Here is a 10,240-nt window from a genome sequence, read left to right on the forward strand (position 1 = left end):
TTTTTGGAGGGGAAACTGGGAATGGAGAAATTTACATGTAAATAAAGAAAATATTTAAAAAAAAATAAAATAAAATAATATCAATATAGTAACAATGGCTATCCTACCAAAATCAATCTACAGATTCACTGCAATTCCCATCAAAATTTCAATACAGTTCTTTACAGAAATTGAAGAATACTCAACTTCATATTTAAAAAACATATCTAAGATAGCTAAAACAATCCTGAGCAACAAATTCCAAAAGTATCATCATCCCTGATTTGAATTCAAGCTACACTACAAAACTATAGTAATAAAAACCACATGGTATTGGCATTAAAAGAGACACATTAGTTAATAGAAGTGAGATTGTGTAGATCTGGGCTTTCTCTTCAATCTGGAGGAGCTTTGAGAGACTCCAAGAGTATCCTGCCTCCCCTTGGAAAGCTTCAAGTTAGTTTCCAAAACTAACTAGCTTGGAGCCCTGCCCTACCATCCCTCCTAGTCAGATCTGTCTGTCATCCCAGTTGGTGCACCTGGAACACAGCCTGCATACTTAGATCCTCCTACCATCCCAGTTGGGTCTGACTGGAAGAAAGCCTGCAAAGTAGGGTTCACACAGGACACAGCCTAAGCCACCCAAGTACTCTCCATAGTCAGGTCGATAGCTACCCCCAACTTCCCAAGAAGTCCTGCTGTCATCAGGATCATCCAGACAACAACAGGTAAAACCACATGTCTATAAAGTACAGCAAAGGAACACAACCAAGAAGACCCAGGGCAGTAGGACACCACCAGAGCCCTGCTATCATATTCTAACTAACCTTGAATATCCTAATGAAACTGAAGCACAGAAGAAGATCTTACATCCAGTCTTATAAAGATGATAGCATTCTTTAAAGAGGGCATGAATAAATCCCTTAAGAAAATACAGGAAAATATATTCAAACAAGTAGAGGCATTGAAAGAAGAAGCAAATAAATATAAAGAAATGCAGGAAAATACAATCTATTTAGATGAAAGATATGAATAAAACTGTCCAAGACCTGAAAAGGGAAATAAAAGCAGTACAAAAAGTACAAACTGAGGCAAATTCTGAAGATGGAACCCTTGAAAATGTTCTCGTCCTATTGAACAAGAACTACAGACAAAAGCATCATCAGCAAAATCATCATACGGGAAATGGAAGAGAGAAGCTCAGGTCTAGAGGATCAATAGAAGAAATTAATATATTAGTCCAAAAAATGCAAAACCTAAAAACTTCATAACACAAAACATCCAGGAAATGTGGGACACTATGAAAAGACTAAACCTACGAACAATAAGAATAGAAGCAAAAGCAGATTCCCAGATAAAAGGCCCAGAAAACATCTTCCAAAAAAAAAAATCTCAGAAGAAAATTTTACCAACCTAAAATAAGAGATACCTATAAAGTTACAAAAAGCTCATAGAACACCAAACAGATTGGATTAGAAGAGAAAAATCTTCCAGTTAGGTGAAAATACTAAATATAAAGAACAAAAGAAGGATTCAAAAGCAGCAAGGGGAAAAACCCTTTGTTGGTCACAAGGTTAAGAAAAGCATTCTTTTAAGCTAAAGTAAACAAATGTGAAAATAGGTTATTTCCTAGTATATTGACCAGATAGTATAAAAGGCAGGAAGTGTTCTTCAGTTGCCCATCTTTACCCTAGCTCTCCAGACTGGTAACTGTAGATAGGCAGGTGGTAGAAACTTTAAGAGCTAGAATGCTGTGGAAGGTCAATGAGACATTGGATATGCTCTAAGGGTTCTGTTGCCCTTCTCATTTCCTTTTACATCCTGGTTAAGAGATGACCAATTTTTCCCCATGATGGCTCCATCACCAACATCCTAAAGCCATTAGAACAACCAAACATGTCCTGGAATCTGCAAAACCTGGAGCCAAAGTATATCTTTTCTCTTCATAAGTTGATTACCCTAGGTATTTATTATGGTAACAGGATGCTGATTAATATACTATATGAATAGTATTAAGAACAACAAAACAAACATTGTTTGTGATAAGTTCTGCCCATCAGATGCCGCCCCCCCTCCATTTTCCAGAAATAATATTAAGCTCTTTGTAGATAAAATCAAACAAGACACATTAATGACCTAAGAGGTCATAGTAGATTAACAGAAAAGAGTGACTCAACAATAAGGCTAATGATCTATGGAACATAGAAGGAAGATACCTTCTATGGGTATTATGGGTAGCTGAGTCAAAATAGAATAATCTAGCCAGAGAAGCCAGCAGTGCTATGATCTAATGGAGGAGTAGACCACAAAGAGGGCATGCTGAAAAAGGAAAGCAAGACCAGTCAAGGACTGTATTTATCAAGGAACTACTGCTAATCCATCTGGCAGAGTAGTAAGCTAAGCATAAATCCATAGCAATGTGGAGACTTCAGAAAGAATCAAGAGCCACTTGGCCAAGCTACCTATGAAGCTCATTGTCATCCTCAGGATGATGACATATCACAAAAGGGCTCTAAAGTACAATGGTCAAATTACAAGAGAATGTGTTATCTTTAAATCTTTGTGAAGAATTCTGTCTGAGAAGAAGGGTGGAAGACACATTTGAAGAGGACAAATTAGACAGAAAAAAAGGGAGTTAAAATTTATTGTAGCCATACAGGAGAGAAGAAGAAAGACAGCAGAGTGGAGGTAAGACATGCCCTGTCTTCAAACAGATGTTCCTTACCTGAGTTATACCCTAAAATTTACAACCCCATACACCTTGCCATCTATAAAATGCACTTACACACCCTCATAAATATCTTACTCTCCAGCCAAACAGTCAGCACTTCTGCATTGTCCTTGGATTTCATGACAAAGAGATAAGACTCTGTTCTCTAAAACTCCCAGCCAAGCCAGTGCTTCAAGGGAGATGTTATAAAGAGCTTAATAACATAACACTTAAGACAGATCAAACAATAAGTAAGAATTGGCAACTAAACATTAATTCTCCTCCTTACATCAGAATTAAAGAAAAAAGTTGTTCAATGATACTTGTCAAAACAGAAAAGCCAACATCATGATAGAACTGGGATCCAGGATTGAGAACTATAGGAGAAAGTGCACTTGAATCTGAATACATGATAAGCAAATGGGTATTCATAGCCACGGAGCAGAATCAGCAGGAAACTAAGAGGGTACACAAGAGAGAAGTGGAACACTGAATTAACCAACCTAAAGGCATGCTTGCTGAAGTCAAGACAATCTCTAGCTGGGGAGGAGGAGCCTAATCAGAAAGGGGACCAGATATTTATTATATCTGAGTGATTGACCAGGAACTTTTGTTAAAATTGAGTTTTACAAAGTAGTTCACAGACAAATGTACAAAATAATTCAGAAGCCTAAGAAACATTCACTCAACTGAAGGATTTTGGCATCAGTGTTTCAATGTATGACATTAAAGAATGATACTTGTTAAAAAGCATCATTCTTAACCCTTATTCTGATTAATGGAAGAGAACTAAAAAATCTTCCCAGAAGTTCTCAATATGGCTTAACCTCAATTTTTCACACTGTAAGTAGGATTCATGTAGCCTCCTTCTAAATTATTTCTTTGTATTTTAAATGCTATTCCTATATTTATTTTCTGGGGTTTTATTTTTATCGGTAGTGATTTACTTTTAATCTCAAAACAACGTATTTCTTAATGCTTTAATTGCATAAATTTGATATTACTGATCTGTTCAAATAAACTTAACAAGATCAAGTGCTAAAAGATATAAGATATGCTTAGGCTGGATAGAATGTTCTACTCTCTGGGAGCCTAAAATAAATTTTAAAAAATGATTGTTAATGCTATTTCCCACTTTCCCTAGATCTTTGTATGCACCATGTCCCTAGAGAAGCCTTACAGTCCTCAAGGGAAAATCAAGTCCCTCTGCTTATACATGCAGTATTTTCCCTACCCTTACAATTCTCCTCTTAGGGAAATAGTCAGTTAATAACTGTCCTTCCATCTCCAGTTGTCACAAAAACTCATCTCATTGAAAGTGGATCCCTTCCTAGCCTTTTTCCATGAAAAGAAAAAGTACTTAGTATTTATTTTATTTATGATGTAGCCTTCCCACTCATCTACCTAAGCTATTCATAGGAGATCAGAGATGGAATAATAAATTTGAACTGGTATAACTTGAAATGATGTCTATGTCCTAAGTTATGAGAAACACAGCTTTCCATTATTCGGAGTTAACTGTGTTTTATAAGGACTGTTTTTCATACTGGGAAACCTTTTTTAATTAAAAATGAAAAGATTTAAAATTCAGTAATAAATAGTTTTCTTCTTCTATTTAATAGACTTCTGAGAGAGAAAACACAGCTGGGAAACAAAAAAAACCCTTATTTATTCATAAATACTAAGAACCTTTTTATTTCTTAAGTATAATTAGGCATAATTGTTTAAAAGAAAATGTTTCTTTCTTGAAGCTATCTCAGCTTTAGAGCTATTAGAGCAGTCATTCCAATTCTCCAATGCTCTTGAAACAGGCATTCATTTTGTATCCCTACATGAAATAAGTGAGAACAACATTATCTTACATTGAAATCCTTTCTGATACATCTTGTCTACCTCAATGATCAGAACTCCTGACTCCATTATCACAGAGGAACATTTTTCTCAGTTCAGTCAAAAAGCAAATAAACATCTCATTAACATCTAGTCATCAATTGTGACTTGATTTCCAATTGTCTTTTTCTAAGAAAACATAACTTTAAATTCCTACAGTTAAAGAGATTGTCCTCACTATTAGAGCCCATTTAGAGTCCTTTTGTATGAGTAGCAATTGGACAGTGACAAGCAGATCTGATTCAGTCCATATGACCGGACGCTGGAGTTGGGATGTTTTCACAGCTAGGTAGTACTAAGACTCTTTTGATACTTCTGTTCTGCTCCTCTCAGTCTACCACAGCTGTCTACCACAAAGATGCCAGGTAACTTTACAATCACATCCTCAGTCAATAACCTCTGAAAGCCATGAGAGAGAAGCTTCTCCCCCAACATTCTTTCTTGAAAACCAAGAAAACCCAGCAACCTCTATCCAGCAGTGCGGCTTCCCAATTAAAAAAAAAAAAAAAAAAAAAAAACCTCAGCAAAGGAGTTGGGGCTTCTGGGATGCAGTGTTCATGAGAATGAAGACTGATCAACAAATTACTCCCTCCCTAGACCCTGGAAAAATACCTGTCCAAAATCTGGGAAATTTTGCAGGTCTATTGTCAAGGAAGATAGGAGAAATGGGGATTCTGTGACGAATCATGTGCATCAGTCTCATGAGTAGGTTTTTTTGTTCTTTCATTTATTGATTCTAATTGAATGGGTTAGTGATCATACTTGCTAGGTAGAAGGTCATAATGGTGGGGAGAGGAAAGAAAGCAGAAGCAACAACATAAAGGTGTGTTCTAAGCTACTGTGGGGGCAAAAGGAAGAGGACTGTTTGAACCCATAACTTCAGGAATATACTGGGCAACATATTGAGAAAAATAACAAAAGAACAAGAAAAAGAAAAGAACAAAAACAACAACAAAAGATGTAGAAAACAAGAAAAAGGTAGACGAGCTAATACATATGGCTCCAGTTAATACATGGTTTATACAGTAAGAAGGAACACAGACAAATGCTACCTACCAACAATGCCATATCATCATATGGAATTGAGTATGATGCAAAATAAAACTCAGTTTAGTGTGAGGATAGGATGGGAGGAAGCACATAAATTCAATGCTCAGGCTTCTCTGGGGAGCTGACATGAAGCCAGAAGGGTAAAAGAGAGGTGTGCAAAGGGCAGCCATTCATAAACACAAGAGAAATGTAAGAATATCTCCTGGTGAGATTGTAGCCATCGGGTTTGAGAAACAACATTTCTTCCTCTATCTCAAGAGCATCTTCTGCCCATGGTTGCATATCACACAAACAACTGGCAATAAGTTGAGGGCTTCCCTTCAAATAGGCTCTGTCTTTCTTACTGAAGCAACACACCTGTGTAGTGCCTCAGTATGACTGAAGCCTATGAGAAACTTGAAAAGTGGGCTAGTGCTGTGTGCAGAACTGAAGTGCTGCTGGCACCCAGGGCTGCCCTGAGGAGTCCAGGCACTAAGCCAGGAACTTCAAAGATTCTATTGTTTGGCTGGTCCCTGGGCATCAGCCTCTCTGTCTCTGTCTCTGTCTCTGTCTCTGTCTCTCTCTCTCTCTCTCTCTCTCTCTCTCTCTCTCTCTCTCTCTCTCTCTCTCTCTCTCTCTCTCTCTCTCTCTCTCTCTCTCTCTCTCTCTCTCTCGGGCTTTCCAGGTGTGAAGCACAACATTGCTGTAGGCAGATCTGCAGGCGAAGGCTTTCTGCTCCAGGAGGAAGAAAGTGACAGTGTCCCTATTCTTCCACGGGAAATGAATGGCATAAAGCCAGGCTGGCATATCCCTAAGTCAGTCACTGTGGACAGAAGAATAGAGTACTGCACAGATCCTGTGTCCTGTTGATAGAATCTGTAGTCACTAAACTCTTAACAAAACCATCCACATGTGACTGTCAGCTAAATATGCAGTGCGGTTTTAAATACCCAGTTCTGCTGTCTGGGCAGGCAGGTGCCCTGAGCAGACCCTGGGCACAAGCTCTGCAGCCAGTCCCACAACACCCAGAGGAAGCTCCACTCTCAGGCACTCTAACACACCCAGGATCAGAGGTGAGGAGAACACAACATCTGACCCAACACTGGGAATAACTGGGAACAGCGGAACCAGGCACACAGGAACTCCACCAACCCAGTGGCTCATCCATCTATCTGGGCCGGCTGGTGTCCTGAGCAGACCTTGGGCGCAAACTCCGCAGCCAGTCCCACAACACCTAAAGGAAGCTCCACTCCCAGGATCAACAAGCCCAGGATCACAGGATCCCAGAATCACAGGATCACAGAGACAGCTTGACTCTGAGGAGTTCTGACACAACCAGGATCACAGGAAGGACAGACTCCAGTCAGATTTAGCAAGGGCAGGTTGCACTAGAGATAACCAGATGGCATGGGGCAAGCATAAGAATATAAGCAACAGAAACCAAGGTTACTTAGCATCATCAGAACCCAATACTCCCACCATAGCAAGTCCTGGATACACCATCACACCAGTAAAGCAAGATTCGGATCTAAAATCACTTCTCATGATGATGATACAGGACTTTAAGAAAGACATAAATAGCACCCCTCAAAGAAATACAGGAAAACACAGGTAAACAGCTAGAAGCCCTTAAAGAGGAAACACAAAAATCCCTTAAAGAACTACAGGAAAACACAGTCAAACAGGTGAAGGAAATGAACAAAACCATCCAGAATCTAAAAATGGAAATAAAAACAATAAAGAAAACAGAAAAAGAGACAACCCTGGAGATACAAAACCTAAGAAAGAAATCAGGAGTCATAGATGCAAACATCACCAACAGAATATAAGAGATAGAAGAGAGAGTCTCAGGGGCAGAAGACACCATAGAAAACATTGACGCTAAGCCGATTACAATGTTCCTTCCATATATCCATCTGCAAAGGTTTAAATCTCACCTCATTTTTTTCACTCTATTCTCCACACCACAAACACCTGTAAGGATGAAACCAGGACAAAAATAAACTAAGAAACACTGTAACAGTCAGCCTTGATCTTTGCACAAAGTATATAATCCATCCTTAGTTTTGATGTAAAGTGTTAATAGTTTTTCTAATAGCAAAAGACCTTGGAGCTTACTATAAAATTCAGCTTTAATTCTGATAGCACCACCTGCAGAGTCATTATGAAACGTTGCAATTCAGAAATCCCAGCAAGCATTGCCTTCCCTTGGAAGAGTGGGACACAGAACAAAGAGGCCAGGTGGCACTGTGCTTCCCTCTCCCTGCCTCAGCACACTGTACCACTCTTCTGTACATGCATCTCCTAGAGAAGTCCAATACCCAGGGATTCAAGATTTCAATTATATTCAAAACTCGAAGCCTAAGGATGGAGGTTACAAATCTAAAATAGTTATAAAGGTATTAAAGTACTGTTAGTCATCATTGTGTTAACTCATTGTGCTAAATCGTTGCCAAGATTTTCTCTCCTGCCTTGGCAATTCTTGCACCTGTCCTTTATTTCTTATCATATCTAGAGGGGGAGAAACAAACAAACAAAAAAAAACAACAAATAAACAAAACAAAACACACACCAAGTGCAAGGTCATGGCATGGCGTCTCCCAGGAACAACTGACCACTGATCTACATCACACTTGGGAAAACCATGAGGAGAAAACTTGTAAAATCCAATCCTCTTGTCTAAGAGAAGCTTGCCAGACATCAGACAGCTCCAGGTAGGCACCAAACACTGAATTCTTTTTCCTAGCAAGGGCCGTCATCGAAATGCTATTCAATTAGAATGCTAGCCTATTCTTTCCTGCTGTACAGCTTGCTTTTTATTTGTGTAGTCACTGGGATAGAAGTTCCTGTGAGTCCTATATCATCAGAAGAGGCATCAACAAAAGTTGAGCAATACAGAAAGCATGTGACTACCTAGTAGAAAGAAAAATTGAGTAGTTCTTTCTTTCTAAGTTTTACAATTTTACCAACAGCATCCTGCCTCAGATAAGTGCTTAAATTGTTTGGCTAAAGGAAGTGTTTGTGGATTGCTCTCTACACAACTTTAAAAATGCTTCCCTATACCTTTAACTGTTAATTAGCTCAAGTCTTTGGTTCAGAAACTGAAGCTTTGTGCAGTGTGACCTCACGGGTATGGCGTCTGAGCAATTATCTTTGAAATAATGAGCCTTTTCATCCATAACAGAACAACAACTTCTCACTTGGATTGCAAAAGATCAGAGGCAATCTGCTGCACACCAGGGTGCCTGCCATCCCCTTTGTAGCATACCTTATTTTCAAACTAACCTTTCACATCCTGAATTAATTAAGGTGTTTTCAGATTAAAAATTAATGAATTTGCTTTAACCTCATTTAAGGGGATAATAGGATATATACGTGTGTGTGTGTGTGTGTGTGTGTGTGTGTGTGTGTGTGTGTGTGTGTGTGTATGTGTGTGTGTGTGTAGGTACACGTACACATACACACGCTTTTTTCCTAAGTATGGCTTGGCTCCTACTGACACATCCTAATAAAAAGGCAAGCAGTATCTCAGGGTTGTTTTTTTTTTTTTTACCTGAAAGAGCCTAACCCAATTCAGATTTGGATAACATACAAAAATAAAGATCTTGCTTAGATTTCTTGGTACATTTTGACATGTTCCAGTTTCATTCAAAAATTAATTTGGAGACTGGAGAGATAGCTCAGAGGTTATGAGCACTTGTTATTCTTCCAGATCACTATGGTTTGGTTTTCAGTACTACAACAGAAAGATTACAACCACTGTAACTCCTGATCTGGGGATCCAATGGCCTCCTCTGGCCTCCACATGTACCCACATGCACATGCACTTACACACACACACACACACACAGGATTGCACACATACACACATAGATACACACATACTGTCTTAACTACTTTTATTTTGCTGTAACAGGACACCATAGCCAGGGTAACTTATGTAAGAAAGCACTTAATTTGGGGCTAATAGTTCCAGAGGGTTATGATAATAATCATATAATCATGTATGATCATCATATTGGAGAACATGGCAATAGACAACGAAGCAATAATAGCATTGAAGTAGTAGCTAACAGTTTACATTCTGATCCTCAAGTAGGAGACAGACAGAAAGAGAGAGAAACAGAGAGACAGAGAGAAAGAAAGAGAGAAACAGGGAACCTGAGAATAGCATAGAATTTAGAAACCTCAAAGCCCACCCCCAGTTACACAACTTCTCCAGTGAGACCATACCTCCTGATGCTTCCCAAATAATTCTACCAACTAGGAACCAAGCACTGAATGTATGATCCTATGGGGGCCATTTTCATTCAAACCTGCACATGTACAACTAAATAAAAAGTACATCCACAAAAATTAATTAGGAGACAATTAGAAAGTTTTCTATCATAGGATCCTAATTTTTTTTGATGCATTTAATCTTTATTTTTTTTTGATTTTTTTTCTTTATTTACATGTAAATTTCTCCATTCCCAGTTTCTCCTCCAAAAAACAAAGAAACAATCAAAAACAACCAAAACAAACTCCTGTTGCGTCCCACTTCCCCATGCCTGTCACCCCGCCTTCTCCCACTTTCTGGCCCTGGCATTCCCCTACACTGGGGCCCAGAACTTTCACAGGGCCGAGCTCCTC

The 10,240-nt window shown here is 38.8% G+C and overlaps 1 long non-coding RNA gene across 1 annotated transcript in view; it reads right to left on the reverse strand.

The window, feature by feature from the left end:
- The window catches only part of LOC116094072, a 104,158-nt gene that overhangs the window by 77,293 nt on the left and 16,625 nt on the right, over window positions 1-10,240 (reverse strand). The gene's annotated exons all lie outside the window — the stretch shown is intronic.

This window comes from Mastomys coucha, unplaced genomic scaffold, assembly GCF_008632895.1.
Source record: "Mastomys coucha isolate ucsf_1 unplaced genomic scaffold, UCSF_Mcou_1 pScaffold16, whole genome shotgun sequence".
Classification (NCBI taxonomy): Eukaryota; Metazoa; Chordata; class Mammalia; order Rodentia; family Muridae; genus Mastomys; species Mastomys coucha.